Source organism: Haemaphysalis longicornis, unplaced genomic scaffold (assembly GCF_048455015.1).
Source record: "Haemaphysalis longicornis isolate Haplotype H1 unplaced genomic scaffold, Haemaphysalis longicornis Haplotype H1 scaffold_3, whole genome shotgun sequence".
Lineage (NCBI taxonomy): Eukaryota > Metazoa > Arthropoda > Arachnida > Ixodida > Ixodidae > Haemaphysalis > Haemaphysalis longicornis.
Window position 1 is genome coordinate 76,845,762 of NW_027526335.1, and position 19,561 is coordinate 76,865,322.

General features: G+C 49.0%; 2 protein-coding genes across 2 annotated transcripts in view; one reads left to right on the forward strand and one right to left on the reverse strand.

Moving 5' to 3' along the window:
- The window catches only part of LOC144174661 (uncharacterized), a 112,278-nt gene that overhangs the window by 30,886 nt on the left and 61,831 nt on the right, over positions 1-19,561 (reverse strand). The window lies entirely within an intron of this gene.
- The window catches only part of Ft (cadherin-related tumor suppressor fat), a 105,963-nt gene that overhangs the window by 3,372 nt on the left and 83,030 nt on the right, over positions 1-19,561 (forward strand). The gene's annotated exons all lie outside the window — the stretch shown is intronic.

The window sequence follows — 19,561 nt, forward strand, 5'->3', positions numbered from 1 at the left end:
GACAAACGCGCAGATTCGTCTAGTATATAAGTCACCCGGCGAGTGCCAATATGCATGAACATGATGCGCGCAACTTTCTCGTGGGTTAGAAGCACAAGTAAATTAGTTTGTTATATAGTTTACGCCTTGGTCGCTAGCGACATTTGGCATCAATAGCAGAAGCTTGGTCTTCCTAGTTCACATCCTTCAATTCCACTTACTTTACAATACTCAGCTTTTCTGGAACATTCCAAACTTCCAGAAGCTAACACTTTCGCAAACACCTTTCGTAGCTCCACTCCAGTCGACGTTCGGAAGATGCTGAGTCGATAGCAAAGGGAACGTCGTCTGAGTAACTGCTTCACTTCTAAAGGCGCCGAGCGCGTATTTGCAGTTGGTACAGCCAGCCGCTTCGAAATCCGAGAGCTGTCTTCAGAGAGCAGCCATGACAGATGGCATGGTAGCACTAACAGTTGGTTGTATATATGCGAGTCGACTGCTATACTTCATCGCTTACCGCCTGAGAAGAGACGCGCAGAATCCCAATTAGCGTGGTCGCTTCCCTTTGCCAAGGTGTACGTGCGAGTTTGCAATGGAAATGGGCCTGATGATTAATGGACGCCTCTCGCACAAGACTGACCTCCCGGTGGAAATTGGCCTGTTACACGTAACGTCGCATTGCGCTGTGACCGCGTCTGTGTCACAAAGTGTACCCGCTGCAGTCGTGCCCAGCATAAACTATAAATTGACCAATTTACGCAGCCAGCGTAGTGTATACTCGTCTGTAAAGAACGCGGAATGAGCAACATGCCACGGCGGAGTATATAGACTATACTAATGCTTGTTCGTAAAAAAACAACGCGGCACCAGCTGTTGTATACGGTGCCCGTGCTTTCTCTCCAAGACTAACTGTTACTAACTGGAATCCGATCTTTTGTTAAAGACACCTGAGCCACATTTTCTACAGAATAACAATGCGTTCCGCACTTGCCCCTGAAAAGTAGACTTCGCGTACATTTGTTTCTGCAAAGCATATCGCCCTCGGTTTCGGCTGTTCCCGTAATGAGTAACAATCAGCCTTCTTATAACAGAACAGCCATTGCGGTTCCTGTGCTTATTAAAGTTTTTTTTCTTAGCGTTCATCTTGCCGCAGGGCATATGTGAAGGTGTAGGGCGCAATGATGAAGAAAGGTTAACGGAAGAACATGAAAAGGTTCGGTTCACGGGTCAAGTCCAGAAGGGAACTACAGCTTATGAGCAGCAAAGAACGACTAGAGAAACTAAAAATCTCGTTTTTTCAGGTGCGTTATACGTTTATCCCGACTTCAATGATAAGGCAGAGCTCCAGTACCGCTATTTAACTAAAAATACCTAACTGAACATTGATATTTGCGTCAGTTCAAATTATCCGGTTGTATTACTCGTACATAAAGATAGGCCCAATTTTATTTAAATATTCTGATACATGAGTAGGGTTCGAATTATCAGTTATTATTACCTCCAATACATCATAATAGGCCATGGATTTGACGGGAACCTAACTCACGCATATCTTACACCACTATCCAGATTAAACTTCTGTAAGGTGCTTTATACCTTTATTTGCTAAAATTTCCCTGATGCAGAGTATAAAAACGCCCATAAAACGTGTCGTTGAAATGCTAGTTATTAATTATTCTTCGGTAATTAGGATACCGGATAAATACTGTCGTGCATGTAATGTTCGCCTAGCCACCTGCGAAACGGACACTTGTTGCCGTTTCACTAGTTTTCTCAAACTCTTCTGCATATTTAGGAAAAAAAAAAAAAGAAAAACACCAGGTGAGAAAATTTAAGCTCCAATGATTAAAAGTCCTAGAAAGACTTATGTATAGCGGAGCTTCAGAGCAATTTGGAGAAACTTGTGTTATGGTCGCCCAGCATTTTTAAAGTTTGTATTGTGGGATGTATGCGCTGTGTGGTGAATGCAACTATCTTGGCCGAGTTGTCAGAACAGATTCAAACCGCGAGAAGGAGATCAGGTGTGTGATTAGAACGGGCTGTGATGAATACGACAGGCACTCGCAAGTATACGCCTCGAGCGCGGCCTGTAGGGGCGCCACTGAAATCCCCCTACCGGCCCGTTTCGAAAGCAGCCGCGGGAGTCTCCGGCCCGCTCCCCCCTGTCGCCGTTGCTTTTGCGGCTCGTTAAAGACTGCGATTTAGCGTTTTTACGCGTTCGAAATACAGAATAATGTGGAGCAGGCACTCTGTTTGCAAGCGTGGTGTGTTTACGAGAGTATAAACGTTTATGACGCGACCTTAGTGACGTAAATTCGGTCTGTATGAGCGCCAGTTGTGTGTCACAGGCCGGCGTCCCGAAGCCGGCATATGCATGCAGCTGATTGCAATTCCGCTGCCCTGAAATTTAGTGGCAGTGTCTCCGTAAGCCGTGTTTCCTCCGATGGCCATGTTGCGGCCATACACACTGTGATGTAAATCGACTTTGTGCGCTTCTATAGTCTAGCGGAGTACTCTTACCTGACAGCACGCAAGTTACGCTTATATTGATCACTACCCTGAAAAAGCCAATGCGGCATAAATTTCACAAACATTTTACGAAAGAAGTACGATGGATAATGCAAAATTATACTCGGGAGTCAGCACACGACGACAAATTTTAATGCTTGGTCCTCTTGTCCCGAGGTGAGCGCTCGCAAAGATGAATCTGTTACACTTATCCTCCACGAGAAGCGCGGAGACGGGCTTATAGAGTAATCCGCTTCCGCGACTAAACTGTTCTTCGAAACATCGTTATATGACACGGGGAGACTGCAGAATCTAGCATAAACCGAAATCAGAGAGCCTTATCAGATACCACACTCTTCAACGAGCCCATGTGTACAAGATTTCGGCGCACGTTAAGGATCTCCAGGTGGTCAAAATTAATCCGGAGCCCTGCACTACGGCGCGCCTCATCGCCTCCGTTGCGTCGGCGCGTTAAAACCTACGATCAATCAATCAACTCTTCCGAATACACCTCGTATCGCTTGTGAACTGCCTACCCTGTATTCAAAAAATGCGTCCGCCGAGGGATAAGCCGTTCGTTGAAGGCGAAGAACAAACGAAAAGTGAACACGAAGCTTGTGTGTGTGTGTCATTATTAAAACGTTCGTTCGTTGATTTCGCTCCGCATTTGTAAACAACGATAGTTAAGCGTCCTCCTCCTCCCTACCCTCCCCCCCCCCCCCCCCCCCCCCCCAGAACCCCAATGTCTTGCGAAATATCAGTGCATTTCGCATCTTGTTGGTCTGAATACTACCTTGCTTAAACGAACGTCTTTAGCATTTCAGAAGCTGCACTAGGTTTTTTTTTTAATTCCCGTACGACTATTCTATTTATTCCTGACTTGCAGACCATTAATTTTCCCGTGGTTTCATTAACGTATACCTTGGTGCTTGCTATAAAGCTTGATTGGGCCCATATTTGACAACGCACAGCCTTTGAGTGTACTTAACATTTTCGCGTGGCTTATATTCCCATAAAAGGCACAAGTTATTGTCAGATAGTGGGTTATCACATGCCCGAAACATATTTTTCTACGACGTACATATTCGAAGCAAAGCCGCATTTGTTGTTTGCTCTGCACAACGCACCAACCTCTTACAGTGCCAATATTAGGTCTAAACGAGGCGAGAATAAATAGAATTCACTTGTGCTGACGTGTTTGAAGGGGACAGCGGTGATATGCTGCTGCCGTCGCCGACACCCGCAAGAGCGGCCAAGAAGCGCGCAGAATATCCGCCTCCCCGGGTAGCTCTCGTTGGCGTTCGAGCGCTCTACCAAGACGGAGCTGTTTTTTTTAAGCGCCCTAAACATGCAGTTTGCTTACAGAGGTCACCATAACAAGTTGTTTAGTGCGCGGAAAGGCAAAGAGAAGCGAAAGAGAACCAAAATACTGCATGACCACCTATCAGTGACGCAGCGCTAATCCCGCAAACGCCGCGGAGAAGCGGCGGCAGGCGGCGCAGCGATCGCGAATCTCGAGGCGTATAATGTTCAGTAGGCTACCACTGTCGCTAACGAGAAGGGCGTACAACCAATGCGCTCTCGGTAACGACTTGTGTAGCAGAAACTTGGGGTATTACTAAGCACCGTGAAAGAAAGCTTAGGTCAGTGCAATGAGATATCGAAAGATGAGTGATTGGATTAACGCTTAAGGGTGGAAAACGAGCATCTTAGGTTAGGGAACGAGCAAGGCGGAAGTCATAATAACTCGAACTACCGTAGTTACTCGACTCTAAGCAACCCCATTTTTTCCACGATCACGATGCCAAAAGTGAAAGGGGGTGCTTAGATTCTAAAAACTTTAATTACTCCCTGCCATTTTTTTTCGCGGCCGTATCTCGACGAGACAGGGGCAAGAAGTAATGTTCTATTAGTCGTAATAAATGGTTTGTGACTGAAAACTTCATAAAGGACTTGGCCGAACCTCAACTTGGGCCATGCGATGGTTGCTTAGAAAAGGGGGTGCTCAGATTCGCATGCAAACCTTTTTTCCCCGAAAGTAGGGGAGGGCGATAAGAATCCGGGGGGGGGGGGGGGGTGCTTAGAATCGCGAAAATTCGGTATATAGGAGAAAGCAGTGCAGGTGGGCCCTGCATGTAACGCGAAGAGCTGACGACAGGTGGGCCATCCGGGTCACGAAGTGGCTAGCGATAGACTGGACTAGAAGTAGGCGAAGACCATTAACCCGGTGGAGGGGTGAAACATGAAAATTCGGGACAAACAATGGGCGCGCGCGTACGCTCCTCTGCGCAAAAACGTTACATCTGCGGGCGTGTGTTTCTTGCGGAAGTTTCAGCTTCCAGAACTTGGCGGGACGTATTTAATTACAGAAAACCTTTGTTATAATGAACGCCTCTGGTGAAGAAACTGGCTTCGTTACAAGCGATACTTCCTTAGATGGAGATATTACCTGATTTCAGTGCACTATAGTAGGGGTCATAGAACACTGCGAATAAAGCTGGATTTAGAATAAAGCGATTTTGTTGTACCGAGGCTTCCTTATTTCTGTTTAGAATGTCTTCAAAGAAGTACATCCACAATTCACTTGCGAGAGGCGTCCGGTAGAGAAATTTGCCGAAATATTTATTGAACTAAAGCAATGCAAACATCCGTAGAGAGAGAGAGAGAGAGAGAGAGAGAGAGAGAGAGAGAGAGAGAGAGAGAGAGAGAGAATTGGTGAGAGAGAAAGCATTGAAATCTACACACGCCGTGCATTCGCTGAGATCGACGCCCCAGTAGTGCATTTTTATATACGTACCACGCTATTGCATCAGACACTGTCATTTTCTGGCCGGTCTGGCGTGCGCTTACCACCCTTCTTCCGACCCGATCGTTTCCTCAAATCGGCACGCACGGCACAAACGGAGCGGGAACCCTGCCCAAACGGACCTCTTCCCCGGGGGGTAATCGCGAGCGTGCGACCACGCAGGAATTCCGCTTCGTAGGCCGTCGGAGTGCTCCCACACGGACGCGGCGCCGTGGTCCCATTTCCACGGAATCCGCCAAACAACAAAAGGAGCGCCGAAAGAGAAAGGCCGCCGCCGATATCGCTTTTATCCTCGCAGAGAGGAAAACAACAGCGGCGGAGCTACGGGAAAAAATTTCGGCGACGCGATCACGCCGGCAGCGTGGAAAAGGAAGAAGGAGGGGGGAAGGCGTCGACGTCACGGTCACGTACTTCGCGAGAGAAACCGCGAAATAAAGCACGGACCGCTGCTGCTGCTTCACATGTGCCCCCCTCCCATCTAAACAATGCGTCGTGAGACCCTTCGTGCGAGAGGCAGCCCATATATGTATGTTTGGGCATAACAGGTTGCCGCTGCTGCGCGCAGCCCACCCCCCAAACGGGTTGCGCGCGCCTCTGTCACGCGTAAATCAAAGCCGCCTAATCGCGGCCGCCGTGAGGCACCGTTTCGGGAAACGGGCCGGCCGCTGCGGACTCGTTGCGGTCGCCGGCACCGTCAATGAAGCGCGGAGGCCTCCTTTCCTTGTGGCATAATACAACAGACCCCTTATTAACGGTTGCCCAAGCGAAAACCAAATTACCTCGTTTTCTTCTTTCCTTCTGCGTCTTTTATAGTTACGGCGTTAACAGGTTTAGGTCACATTGTTACGCGGCATTACGCGCGTACAACTGTGGGTTAACTAGGCTGTTCTTGAAGTATTGCCTACGCCCTCCCGACTAACTAACGTTGCCTTTTTTGCGCCTTCGTTCGGTGGAAGAGTAGCGATCGTGATCTCGCAATGAACAGCGTTGTTCGACTACCCCACAACGCACCCGAGTGGCCGAGTCATCGCGACGAATGGAGAGAACGCGGCGCGGCCGCGCTGGGATATCGCGAACTTAAAGCGCCATGTTAGGCGTTGAGGTATATCTACAGAGCTGCGTGTAACAGTTTTAAGTCAAACGGCGTGCTGGGCCGCATCATTTCTCGGTTCATCGCTATCGCTTCTCAGGAAGGGCTCTATAGCGCGGCGTTCCGTAACTCATCTCCCATAAGGAGCGGGATGAGGATGGGAGAGGTAGAGTTTGGTATGTCCAGCCTGTGAGCCAGAAGACCCGTCGTAAGTCCGCAGTACCAGAGGTTGTGAACGCCACAAAGTTCTAAGAAAGGGGGGGGGGGGGGGGGGGCGGAAAGCGGGATATTTTTTTTCTCTGCAACCAACGTTTCATTCTGCAATCATCTTTTGACCATGCTATACTCCCCCGCCTGCAAGAAAACAGGAAACTTCTCTGTACAGACTTCAGTTCGCAACGTTTTCGACATTGAGGCTGCTCCTATCTTTCTGTTAAAGTTCCTCCTTTTCACGTACACAAGTTTCTTCTTTTCACTTAAACTAAAACTGCAACCTAAATAGAGCGTCAACACGGGTGAAAGTAAGTGAGTGAGTGAGCTAGTGAGTGAGTTAGTGAATGAGGAAGAAAGGGAGGGAGGGAGGGAGGGAGGGAATACCTGCCCTTTTGCCCGCTCTGTGTTCGAGCATGTGGTCTGTATTAAGGCCCGTTCACACTTGCGACGAAGCGACGTGACGAAGCGACGAACGCGAAAGCGATCGCCACCCTTGCTGTTCACACTAGCACGCGACATCGAGCGACGGCGGCGACGAGTTTTTGCTTTTCTTGTTCGGAGTGACTTCACGGGAGTTTCGCCGCTTGTGGAGACAGCATCCGGGTGCTTTGGCAGGATATGACGTCAGGAAATCGCGCCTCCTGCTTCCGCTTCAAAAGCGACGGCGCGACAGAGGCGAAAAAAATTGGTCGAGACCGAACGCTCTCGTCGCGCGACGAAAGCGATGCCAGGCGACGAAAGCGACAGAAATTTCCGTCGCTTTCGTCGCTTTTGCTCGCTTTCGTCGCAAGTGTGAACGGGCCTTTACTTCAGAGTTTCTCCGCCCTTTAACGCGCACAAAGCGTCGAGCTCCCGGTCGCATTCTAATTACGCACCACCGCGCTTAGTGGCTTCGCGACAGGAATTTAATTTGCGACCGCAAGTTCCCTACGTCCGCGCGTGGCCGACTCGATATTTCTCCTGCCAACTTGGCACAAAAAAAAAAATTCAGAAACGTTGTGCCCAGCCACCGAAAAATCTGGCGCTTCCAAGCACGGCTAACAAAGCGGTCAACTCCTAACTGCTTCCAGTTATATGTATACGTGCTGGCAACGCGTAGGGACATTATCGCCCAGCTGATCGCTCGCTCGCGCGCGCGTGCGATAAAGGTAACAGGCGCCACGCCACGCTGGCTAACTGCGCACGAGCTCCCACGGCCGTATAATAAAAGCCGAGAGAATTTCCGCTGGGGACGCGTGCTGTGGAAACAATGGGATCCTTTGTTCTCTAGCAGATGATAAATCGAGGTATAAACTCTGCGTGTCCAATTGCCAAAGTGGCCGAAAGAGATACCTTCTTTTTCGCTCCCCTCTCTGACCGAGCACTGCGGCTCTCCTTCCGAATTTGCGTCCGCTGTAAGCGCGTCGCATATTTGCGAGGGGCGCCTCTCCTTTGGCGCTGCGTGCATGCTTATATCGTGAGCTGCCACTTCGAGCAGCATCACTTGAACGTCCGTGATGCTGCGGACGACTTCGCCGGCACGTTTTCGCCACATTGTCATCGCTTCTCTCCGATGGGCAAGCTAGTCAAAAACACCAGTACACGAACCAATCGAGCTAGGGATCGAATGTTGATAGACTCGAAGCAGAGGCGCAGCCAAGCCACGGGACGACTTAGAGGTGTGTTAGACACCCTCACCAAAAACATTGTGGTGTGTAAGTTTCCTGGAAGTTTCGCCATACGAAAGTTTCGTGTCGGAGCTTTGATTGCTTGCGGCGTGCGGTAAATTTAACTATAATTAGTACACGCCGATCATGTTGGGCGACCACTTTGGAGGGAAATGACGAATCCAAAACAATGAAATATACACATCTTCAACAGAACTTTGTATGACTGGATAAAAAATGAGATGTTAACAACAACAAAAAATACTCAAAACTAAGAAACTCTCGGTAAAGCTTTGATGAAACTTTTGGTTGGGGCATTTTATTTCTTTTCATCGTAAAACATGTTCATGTTTGAGTGCCCTTACGTGATCTTGCACAATGTTCTCCCTTGCTAAGCACTGGACAAACATGTATACACTGCCCTCTTTCCCACCGACCACCTCCTGAAACAAAGGGGAGTGCCACGCCAGAGGTCAGAGGCTCAATGCTCGACATCCTAGGTCTATTCTTAAGTATATCGCAGTGGTTAATGCGACTAAAAACAGTTTCACCACAGAATATTTTAGACCACGAAAATCTTAGGGTCGCCTGGTCACAATTTATATTTAATTAAGTGCTGTGCGCAGGAGTACTAAGGATTCAGGAAAGCGCCGGAAACACTGGCTATTAGAGTCGACTCTCGATAATTCGAAGTCGCATAATTGGAGCTTTCGATTAATTGGGAGTGATGTTCTGCTCCCGGCAATTTTACATGCAATCGAATGGAAGAATGCACTCGATAATTCGAAGCTAAAACCCAATACATCGGTTAATTGGAAGTTATTTCGAATAAAAAGCATTGAGGTGACCGTCATTTCTCGATAAAATTCAAAATCTTAAGCGCCAGAACACCGCCATGCTGTGCCCTATGTTAGAGATGTGAGCGGTTAAAAAAAAAGCATTACGAAAGAAACAGGGTTTTTCTCTTTTTTTTTTTAACCACAGAATAATATTGAAAAATACTAACATGGCTTCTCCTGGGAAATTCGTTGTGTTGCGACCAATCTGCAGAAAGGGAAGTGCTCTGAAATCAGTGCGTTGACGTGAAATCGTGCGCAGATTTTGGGAGCGGAAGCTTTGTTGGGACTTTTGTGATGCAGCATGTAGCAATTACGTTCTTTTCAGTGCTAACGGAAAACTTTATCGGGCACTTGAAACTCTTAAGGGATTTGAAGGCGAAAGCCAGCGATTATCGAAGACTTCTTCACTGCTGCATCGTGTTTGCGGTGCCGCCGCGTTCACCTGTCATGCTGCACGCATCCGGATAATTCTTGTTCCATCCTGGCACGGTGCAGCGTTAGGGCTGTAGTTACCCCACTTGGCCATGGCTCTTGAAGACCCGCGTTTACATCCCATTCGAACTCAAAAAAGTTTCCACGTACATTTTTTTACTTATTTTCTTTTGACAGCACCCGTAATTTGGTTTCATTCGTGCAGTCGCCAGCAACTGTATACGGTCACGTTTCGCGTTTAATAGAAAGTTATAGCAGAGCAAAAAAAACCGGTCCATGTACGGTAATCGGTAGCCGACCGGCGCTACTGCGCGTGCGCAGAAGGGAAGAGACCGGATGGGCGCATGCGTAGGTGCACCGACCGTGTACCGGGCGTCGTACCGGCACCAGTTCTCCTCTGAGACAGCTAATGATTTCGCCTTAGGAAGTATGTCGAATTTTTTGTAGATCTCCGCGGAATCGTCTTTTCTTTTTCACTTTTTCATATTTTTCTGAAAAATAACATGAAAGAAACCTGTTTATTTTTTTTTTCACACTTCCTCAAAATTTTATGAAAACTTACATCTCTACTATGTCGGCGCCATCGCAGCTGAGGCGGCGCGCAGTCGATAAAGCGGCAAGTCAGCTGTGAACTGAGACTCGCGTCAGCGTATGAATCTCTCGTGTGTGGTTCTCAACCTTTTTCTCGAATTGGCCACGAAAGTCGAGATTCGGGACAAAATCAAGAAGAGAGACGTGTTGTGGACTAATAACAATGCTGCTCTGGCGGTTTTTGTTTAATTGCGAGGTAGGTTAATTCGGGTTTTTTTGCGGTCCTTGTGGTCTTCGTATTAATGGGAGTCGACTGTAGTTACTAACCTGCAAACTGTCTTGCAGCAATCTAATATGTCCGGTTCTTGCAATTGTGATCATTGTGAAAAACAGAAACACGATTTAATTGTTTTTGCCGAGAGGAAAGAGTTCAAATTGAACATTTCTTAGTAACCTTTTTTTGCTAGATTTGTCTTTTATTTAGCCTTTAAAAAGCTGTTTCTCGGAATATTTTGTGACTCCGTTAATTTATAAATTGAATTCCACCCTATACAACAAGAGGTTGTCGTTTAAAAAATCGCATTAATACAAAAAAGGCTTTCTTCAAATTTCAATCACATATTGTGCATTGTGGTAGTGAAATCAAAAAATACAAATCACAGCAAAACAGGTAGAGTCGCCTAAGAATTACAAATTATGACAGTTTTGTTGAAGTAGTAGTCTTCTTAGCATGTAATTTTTTTTTAATTGAGCACCACTGCATCACCCTAAGCCCTCACGTAGGCGTCTTCTCGGCTCAGCACGTCAGCGAAAATGACATTTGTTCTGTTGTACCGCAATGGTTTATTGTTACCTGCACGCATCCACTTGTTGTTACAGGTTCGAGCAAGATGCTTACAAGTAATCTGTAACCTACAAATTATTTTGATCGTCTTTCGGGCAAGAATTATTGTGAGACTAGCGCCACTACAATGCCCAAAGAGCTTCAGGGGCGACTTATGTGCGCAGCCCGGCGGCAAAAAAAAAAGCGTGATTATTGCCGAATCTCTCTCACTGAGGACCGTGTTGTCGGACTGAGATCTTCCCCCACGTTTCGCGGATTTCTTTTCGTTCTCCGCGTGAACCAATTTATTGCAAAGCGTTTCTAAATCAACGGGAAAATTAGCTGTTTATGCTTCGTACGAGTATTACTTATTCCATATGGAAAAAAATGGTTCGATAAAGCGCCTACAAGTATTACCAGCGCATTGCAATTTCAGCCAATGAAGTTATATGTATTTTTGTGAACTCTGCGGACAAGAAGTAGAGCTATTCCTCTCGTATATTTACGTCGTGGCTATATTGCTAAAAATTGTTTATACATTTGCTAGTGCTTTTATGGAAAGTTTTTTCCCCTTCTAATTGGTAAACTTAAGGCACCTGCGCGGAAGCCTTTCGTGCTTTCCAATATTTTTGACCTGGTCGGTAAAGTGACTTAAACTGTCAAAATATATTCTCGATATACTCCATTCTGCCTACGTATCGCCAGGGGAAGCCTTACAACTTCAGCATTTAAAGCACGCAAGCACACTTAAGTTCCCGAAAAATTAAAAAAGAAAGAATATACTTTTTGATGATGAAGTCAAATTTTGGTCAGATGAGTCAGGTCGCGGTGCATATCAGGATTCAATTTGCCGTGGTTTCGCTCATGCGCATGCGCATAACACTGCGGACGTCTCCGGCGTGCGACTAGCCTTTTGCAGTGACACAGCTGCATAACAGGAGCTACCACGGTTTTACGCCGCCAGCCATCGGATCCGAAGACTAGCTTTCTGTAAAGGATGCTTTGCTGCAAGCATGTTCATAATGAGGGAAAGCCAATTTTTTACAGAGTACATCTTAAAGCCAAACGTCCCTCTTAAACTTATCAAAAGTAACTGTACATGTACATCTCTTGTGTACGTCCCAGTGCATGTTTGTACGCCTTTTCTCCATATTTTTGCAAGTTATTTGTTTTATTTCCGGATACACGAACATTTCGCTGACGTCATATCCGTCACGGAAGTGATGCCTGTACAACAAAGCAAGCAGCCTGTAAAGGGTGCACCCCTGCACCCAGGGTATCCTTTCGGGGAAGCAACCTTTAGTACCAAAGAGTACGTAAACTTAAGATTGTTCGCTTTTGGGTTTTATATTTTAACACGAAAGTGTTTTATGCCGCGATACCCAAAGATTTCACTGACGTCATATCCGTCACTGAAATGGTGCCAGTAGACCTTTGCCGAAGTGACCCGCCAGCAGGACGTCGCCCACCAAGCACACCCACAAGACAGCCACCTACCCGCAAATCATGCTCAGCTGGAGATTTCGCTGAAAATACACTTTCGTGTTTTGCTGATTCCTATGACAGACGAATCAACCACAGATTTTTACTGCTGCGATCGTCGCTTAGCCAAGGATATTTTTTCCATAGTTTACGAAGGTTTGTTAAATCTGCAGACTTCCAGGCTATTTGTACCGTCTGGTCTGGGAGTGCCAAAAATCTCCATCCCTCACATCCAATCCCCGTTCCACGTACGAGCAGTGGGTGGACCGGCTGTCCAGCTCGGACCTCTCGACCCAGCGCATGCTGATAGAGAGGGAACGAGCAACCAGCAAGGACCAGGGCATCCCGGACTAACGGACGCCCCCCCCCCCCCGTTCCCCGGGGGCTCTCACCATCCTGCACCATTAAGCTCGAAATTTAAGATGTTTATTCTCTCTCTCTGTATGTCCTTTTATTTTTTTACTGCTGCGATCGCCGCTTAGCCGAGGGTTCTTTTCCTAATTTACGGAGGTTTGTTAAATTCTGCAGGCTTTCAGGCTGTGTGTTTTATGGTCTAGATAGATCTTACGCACCGTCGACTAGCTCTCCAGCCTGCTCCCAAAGCTTATCAGTAAGAAGTTTCTTTTAAAAGCAAAAATACGATTACAGCTGAAGTCTTTCATCACTGGCAGTTAGGCGATGGTGGTGCTGTCAATTTACCTTGACCAGCAGGAGCTTAGGTCAGCAGTTGTTGCTCCAGCGATCTGGAAGTCGGGTACTCAAGCAGCTGCCCGAAGCTGTACGTGGCGTACTGTTTAACCTCGCGCCCATTTCGTAATTGCCGTCAATTTCCTTCGGCTAAAACAAAGCCCGAGTAAACATTATAACCGCGGAAGAACAACCACCAGATAATTGTCCCCAGTTTAGAGAAGGCGCATTTAGCTAATGCATCGACTTGGCTTCGCGTACAACTGTGACAGTCGCGACCTCACTCGCACGCAGCTCCTGCAGGAAGCCGGGAGGGAGTCCGGCGTACAGACGTCGCCGCCGAGGTTCTTTTTGCGTTGCGTCGTATTTACCTTCGCAATCAGAATCGCCTCCGTCGAGATAATAGCCCGCAATTATTACACTCGAAACGAAACCCAGTGGTCTGCGCACATGCGTTGCTGCGTCCGGCCGCCACACAGCGCGGTCGCGCCTTCGAGCACCGGACCTGTTTTTTGTCATTCGGGAGCACGGCATGACCCGAGCAGGCGCCTCCCCGGCCACGCCACATCGACAGGGACGGTGCGTTACAACTCCGAACCCGTTGCAGCAGCAGCCCCGCGTGGCAACGTGCTGTCGTCGTGCGCAAACAAAGCGGCAGCTTCTTCTCATCGAGTGGTAATCGGCGTGGAGGGGCCATCATCATCGCGCAAGACGGTAGCGGCGATCGCAGTCACTCACGCGTCTTCTCTCGAGCGCCGCAGTGGGGTGCATGACCAGTGGAGTTAATTACCACGCGGGGGGAGGAGAAGGAGTGAGGGAGGGGGCGCGTATAATCGAGGAGGCGCAATAAGCGGCCTGGCGCATCTGGCGACGTGGCGGGGTTGTCACGAGAGAGAGCTAATCCGCACGCGGCGGCCTCGGCGACCGGAGGGGGACCGGTCCGCGGCGGGCCCCCTCCTAATCCCGAGCGGCCGCCGACGGGTTGTTGACCAGCGCTGCCGCAGCATCAGAGGCGCACAACAATGGGCACCTGCTTCCCCCTCGTCGCACACTATCACGGGGGAAGGCGGGGGGAAGACGATGCTTGGCTGCCTGGTGGCAAATGCAGTGCATGAGCATGACACCGGTGTGCGCCGAGCATGTCCCCGATGTTCCGATCGCTATCGGGCCGCCACGCTGATAGGGTCGCCTTCATTGGCCCTGCCCGAGAAACGTCGTAAAGATCAAGAAGCGCCGACCGGCGGCATTCTCGCCCGCCACGGGGACTACTCTTCTCGCGGAACGAGTTTCGCGTCCCCCCCTTTTTGGGCCGGCCCGCCGGTGGCGAGCGAGAGATCGAAAAGTCTGCGGGATTCGGATGGCTTCTCTTCGGGCAGCCTTCCTGGCGGATAGTGCGCTTTTCGGGCTTTCTTGGTCGTGACACCCTGTCCAACCCTGTCAGCTGCGCGCCTTGTTGCTGCGTTTACAGTGGCTTCTCCGCATTGTCTCCGACTCTTTCACGCAGTGAACCAGTTTCGGGGGGAGGCTTTGCATCCCCCAATCGGACCTGCGCGCACACGTACGCGCACACACTCGCAGCAGCCGCAAACTGTCCCTCAAGCGATGGCTCTTTCCGACTCCTCACCGCCGCTCCTTCTCTCCTCTTCCACGTCCCCCTCTCCATTTTTATCTCCATCTCTCTCTCTCTCTCTCCCCTGTACTCCGCTGTGAGGTTTGTGGACCCGTGGACGAATTCTTGCGGCCCGTCTGCAGAAGCCGGAGCATGTCTCGGCGCAGACGTCGGGCGTCTCTCCAGAAGTCGTTGAGTAATGCGGCGTGCCGACCACTTGGCCCAATAAGATGCGCCGTTGTAGGGCGGCGCGCAAGAGGAGGGGGTCGAGGGGATTACGTTTTGCTCCTCATCTATTGGCTTCGCCGAAGAGGCTCCAAGTGACAGCGGACGCACCGCGACGTTCTTTTGTGTCTGCACGACCGATTTGACGTTGATTTCTGCTTCACTGTCAGTAGCGATGCGACAGGTGCGCGACGGGACCGATGTACCGAGAACGCGTCGTGGAATAATTCAAGCGTTAGGCCGGTCGACGCGCAAAATGCGAGAAGATAAAAAAGATACAAAATATACACGCACGACGATGCATAGGCGGGACGCGAAGATTCATGGGGCTCTATATAAGACACTGAACGCAGGCAGCGACCAGCTGGTTGAATGCCTCCGCTGTCTCATTAATCGTATTCAAACATTAACGTGTTATCAATTTATTAGCTACAAGGAAGGTCAGAAGGATAATTTCACATCTCTCGTTTAAAAGCCTTACTAGCCTGCCAGAAATCAATTCTCGTGCGGGGTGAACATTGAGCCCACCTGCACTGACGACCTCTGTAAAGACTTTACTATATCCGCTCTAGAGGTATGCATGACTTGTAAAAGTATGAGGATTATATAAGCAGCATGCAATAGTTGGTATATATCTGCGACCAATTTCTTTTTTCTCCTTATGGAGCCCCTAGATCCAGATGCGAACAGAAAGAGACAGAGAGAAAGCACAGGACGCTAATTGTTGCTGTGATATATATAGGACAAAATGGCAGAATGCATGCCTATTTCGTATCGCTGTCATCCCAGAAAAAAAAAAAGGACAATGGCTTAAATCGGGTGGCACTTCCATAGGAATGCTGAAAAGGTAATTGCAGAAAATTTGAAATCTCCGAAAATCTTTGTCAGTAACAAAGCAAGAGAGAAAAACTAACGAACCTCATTCTTCCGAAAACATAACCATTGGAGATGCCTGGTTTGTTTGGAGTGCCGCGTGTCAACTTTATCTAAATAAATAAATTTCCGACTTTCTTATCGTCCCTGCCTTCATCGCACCAACTTTTAGTTGAAACTGCGTTCCTAAGAACAAATCCCGCCCGCGGAATGTCTTGCGAGCGGGGCACACGCTCCGGGCCTGGAATGTCGGCGTCAAAATAAGCAACTTCCCTCTGATCGTATGGGACGTACGCGTGGCTTCAAATATTTACGAAGTGCTCAACACGCATATTTCCAGGTTTGAAACGCCCCAACCTCGCGATCAGGCCAGTATAGCCGGTTCCGGATTTTCGTGTCATGTCGAGAATAACGTTTGTGGTCCACACTCCCTAACACTCCCGATCCACGAAAGGCCGGCCTTGCAAACCGGGCCAATTTTCTGGTTTCTGAGATGCTTGGCGCCTGCGTTTGTTTCTGCTAAAGACATGCCCCAAATCTTCTCTTCCAATATCGCTACCCACAAGCAACGCTCCTCATCGATTTCTGGTACGTTGGGATCTAAGATGATCGTGGGCAAAGTCAAAGAAGAAGAAAACTTCCCGTGTTAGTAATTGGACCTGCGTGCCTCACGTTATGAAGCCGACATCTACCCGATTGCGCTCGAAATAATTTTGAATTGGGTGAGGGGTTTCTGGACGTGCAAAATCAGACAGAAAAATTCCTACAAAAAAAAAAGAACACGAAACTTTCTTTGCGCGAAATCAAATAACGAAGGGTCAAAGTCAAAGCCGCTGCGATGAAAGGTACAAACCACGTCTGAGTCAAAGTCAAAGCTCAATGAGGCAAAGTCCAAACCGTCTGCAAGCCAAAGCCCAAGCCCAGACGACAACCAAAGAATCCATCACGAGGAAGCTTCGCGTTCAACCATCGTCGTTAGACAGAGGGGTGCATGATTTTTGTTAATAACACCAAATAAAAGAACAATCTAAACAATCTTCAAGCTAGCCTCGACAGAATGAAAGCTCCTGATCCGAATAAATGGACCCATATTACGTATGTTCCTCCGGCGAGCTTTGAACGGCGTGCTTCTGTCAAATTAAATGCTCAGCTCTGGCCACGAAGAAAGCTCAATCGACACGTTTAGTGGCATGCTGTCCTTACATATAGTTGTACAAAATATTTTATCTCTGTTTCGTACCAGCACTGCGCATGGGGGGACGGCGCAAGTTTGTAGAGGTATACGAAAGATAAATAAGCGAAGTACATCGCTGTTTTCGAAAACAATGTTCTGCAGCAGGCAGAGTTGAATAAGTGAATACCGTTATAAAACACGCACTGACGCCGTGTTTCCCGGTACAGGCAACGCGGAAGAAACTACGCCAACATGCATATATGTCCATCGAATCATACAAACGAATCCAATCGCGTCCAAGGCTATGGAAACGTATACAAAAAGATGTATATTACCTAACCAACCGCCGAGGTAATCTCCGTCGTTGTTACGAATTATTATTACTTCAACGTGCCCTTCCTCGTCCATCTTCCTTTCTTTTCTGAGGAACAAAACGCAATCAAAGCCTTCCGCTCCCATAAATAATCTTGTGGAGTGCATCTGGCGTCGTACACCAATGACTGCTTCCGCGCAGAGTTCCACGCGAAGCAGTCGTTTAATTGAGCGGGTGGGTTTTGGGTTGTTGCTGTCGCTGTAGTTGTTTCTGTTTATTTCAAGACAATCTAATACAAACTTTCTTGGGTGGCATGGCTAAAGGCAAAATGAAATACGCCTGATGGGGCTATGCCATCCGTTACAACCAAGGGAGAAGCATTTAATTTAGAATTTTATTCGTTCCAGTTCCCTTTGGACGTAGAAGCTAATGACTCAGTAATGACAAAAGCTGTGCTGTTTTCCGTGACAGGTATAACCTGAATCGGCCCTGCCCGAAATAGCGGGCCACGGTACATTGCAACGTTGCAATACTCTGTCTCAATACTGTTTCAATTTTATCAACCTCGTTCATATTTCGCCGGTAGCACGGTGGTCCGTTTATGCACCATGGCGGGTACGTCTTCCGTTTTTAAATTTTTGCTCGACGTCCAATCGGTTTTTGAGGTCAGCTGCACCCTGATGGAAAGGGGATCGGTCCCGCGGCGTCCGGTTGTCCAGACTTTACCGCGCTTAAAATGCAGATTGCTTGCATCCTTATCAGTTCCTGCTCCGAACTTCTTTCTCATCCCAAACAGCGTAATCCCGCGCGCGCAGCCTCGTGAGACCCCAAAGAATGGGGTTTGGCAAGGCGGTCCACCGCTCTGAACGGAAGTAAAACGGATTGTCTGGCCTCTCCGCGTGATGCTACAATTGTTGATGGGCCCTATTCTAGATTCAAGTCCACGCGCGGCTTCTTTTCTTCTTCGCGTAGCGGCGCCGTTTCTCCGCGGGGAGGGAGGTCACACGACGCTCCATCGTCTCGCTACCAGGATAGGATGAGGCGGGCGAGGTGATCCATAACTGAGCGCGATGCCATAGGGATCCATTGTCCGGGGATGCCCTCTTTCTCTTTCCCCGAGGACGCCCCTGCTCCGCGCATTGCGCACATACCCGCGCACCGGCGGCGGCGGCTGGTTGAAGACGCAGGTTGTGTTCGAAGACAACAAGAGGAAGTAACGGACAGGAAGAAGACGACGGAGCCGGCGGCGGCGGCGGGCTGCCGAAGGCGAGACCGGGCGACTTCCAATTTAGGCGAACTGGGGGAGAACAAAGTTTTATCAGCCGGACGAGAAGTTAATGGATGGCTGCGGCCTGGATGACTGATGGTGGGACACGCTCGCGAGCAGGAGAGGTGCGCGCATGTATATTCCGCTTTAATCTCGCCGGAATACCTTTCTTTTTCTCCTCCTGCGCCCGAGCCCACTTTTGCGCTCTTTTGTTTGTGCCCCGTGCGGGGCTTTATTAGGGTCCGAAATTGACCAAAGAAGGAGGCAATTACGCCGCGAGGACGAAGAGGGGGGCCCCCAGCAAGGTCCCGGCGCACCCGAGGCGAGGGGAGTGGCGCACCGGCGGAGCCGAGAGGAGTGCCCTGTCCGGCTCCGGTATACTGGCATCCCTTTGTTACTCGCGCTAAGCAGCTTTTCGTCGGGCAATCGCCCTTCCCGGCCCGTGCGTTGTGGGGATGGACCGGACCAACATACACCGGGTACCCGGCTTATTAAAGGCTAATCGGTTCCGAACGCCCTGAACGAACTGCGGCTCTCGCTGGGGTTCACATGTGGCGTATTCTGGAGCACACGGCCACGTACCATCCCGTCTCAGCTGGGCAGGTATTCGACGCTTGCTTTTGGGGTTAAATCGTTTTTATTGCGCTGCTGAGTCCAAGGACGTGGGTTCGATCCCGGTCGCAGTGCCTGCCTTTCAGATGGGAGGCTAAACGCGAAAACGCCCGTGTGTCGAGATTTCGGCGCACGTTAAAGATCCCCAGGGGGTCGAAATTAATCCGGAGGCCTCCATTACGCCCGCCTCATAGCCCGGGTGTAGCTTCGGTGCGTTAAAACCCGAAACTTTGTTTTGTTAATTGTTTTAGTTGAACTTATTTTAGCGTTGCATTCATCCCCGCCATGTCCTCCTTCGTAAAGTTGGCTTTGCTTTATTAACTTCATTCTTGCAGGGAAGCACCCTTCGTAGGCTGCAGCCAGATTGGACGGCGCCCAATTGCATCTCTGTAGGCAGCTGTCACCGCCAAAAAAATTAAGTGTGATCATTCCTAGTGTTGCGGTAGGGCCTA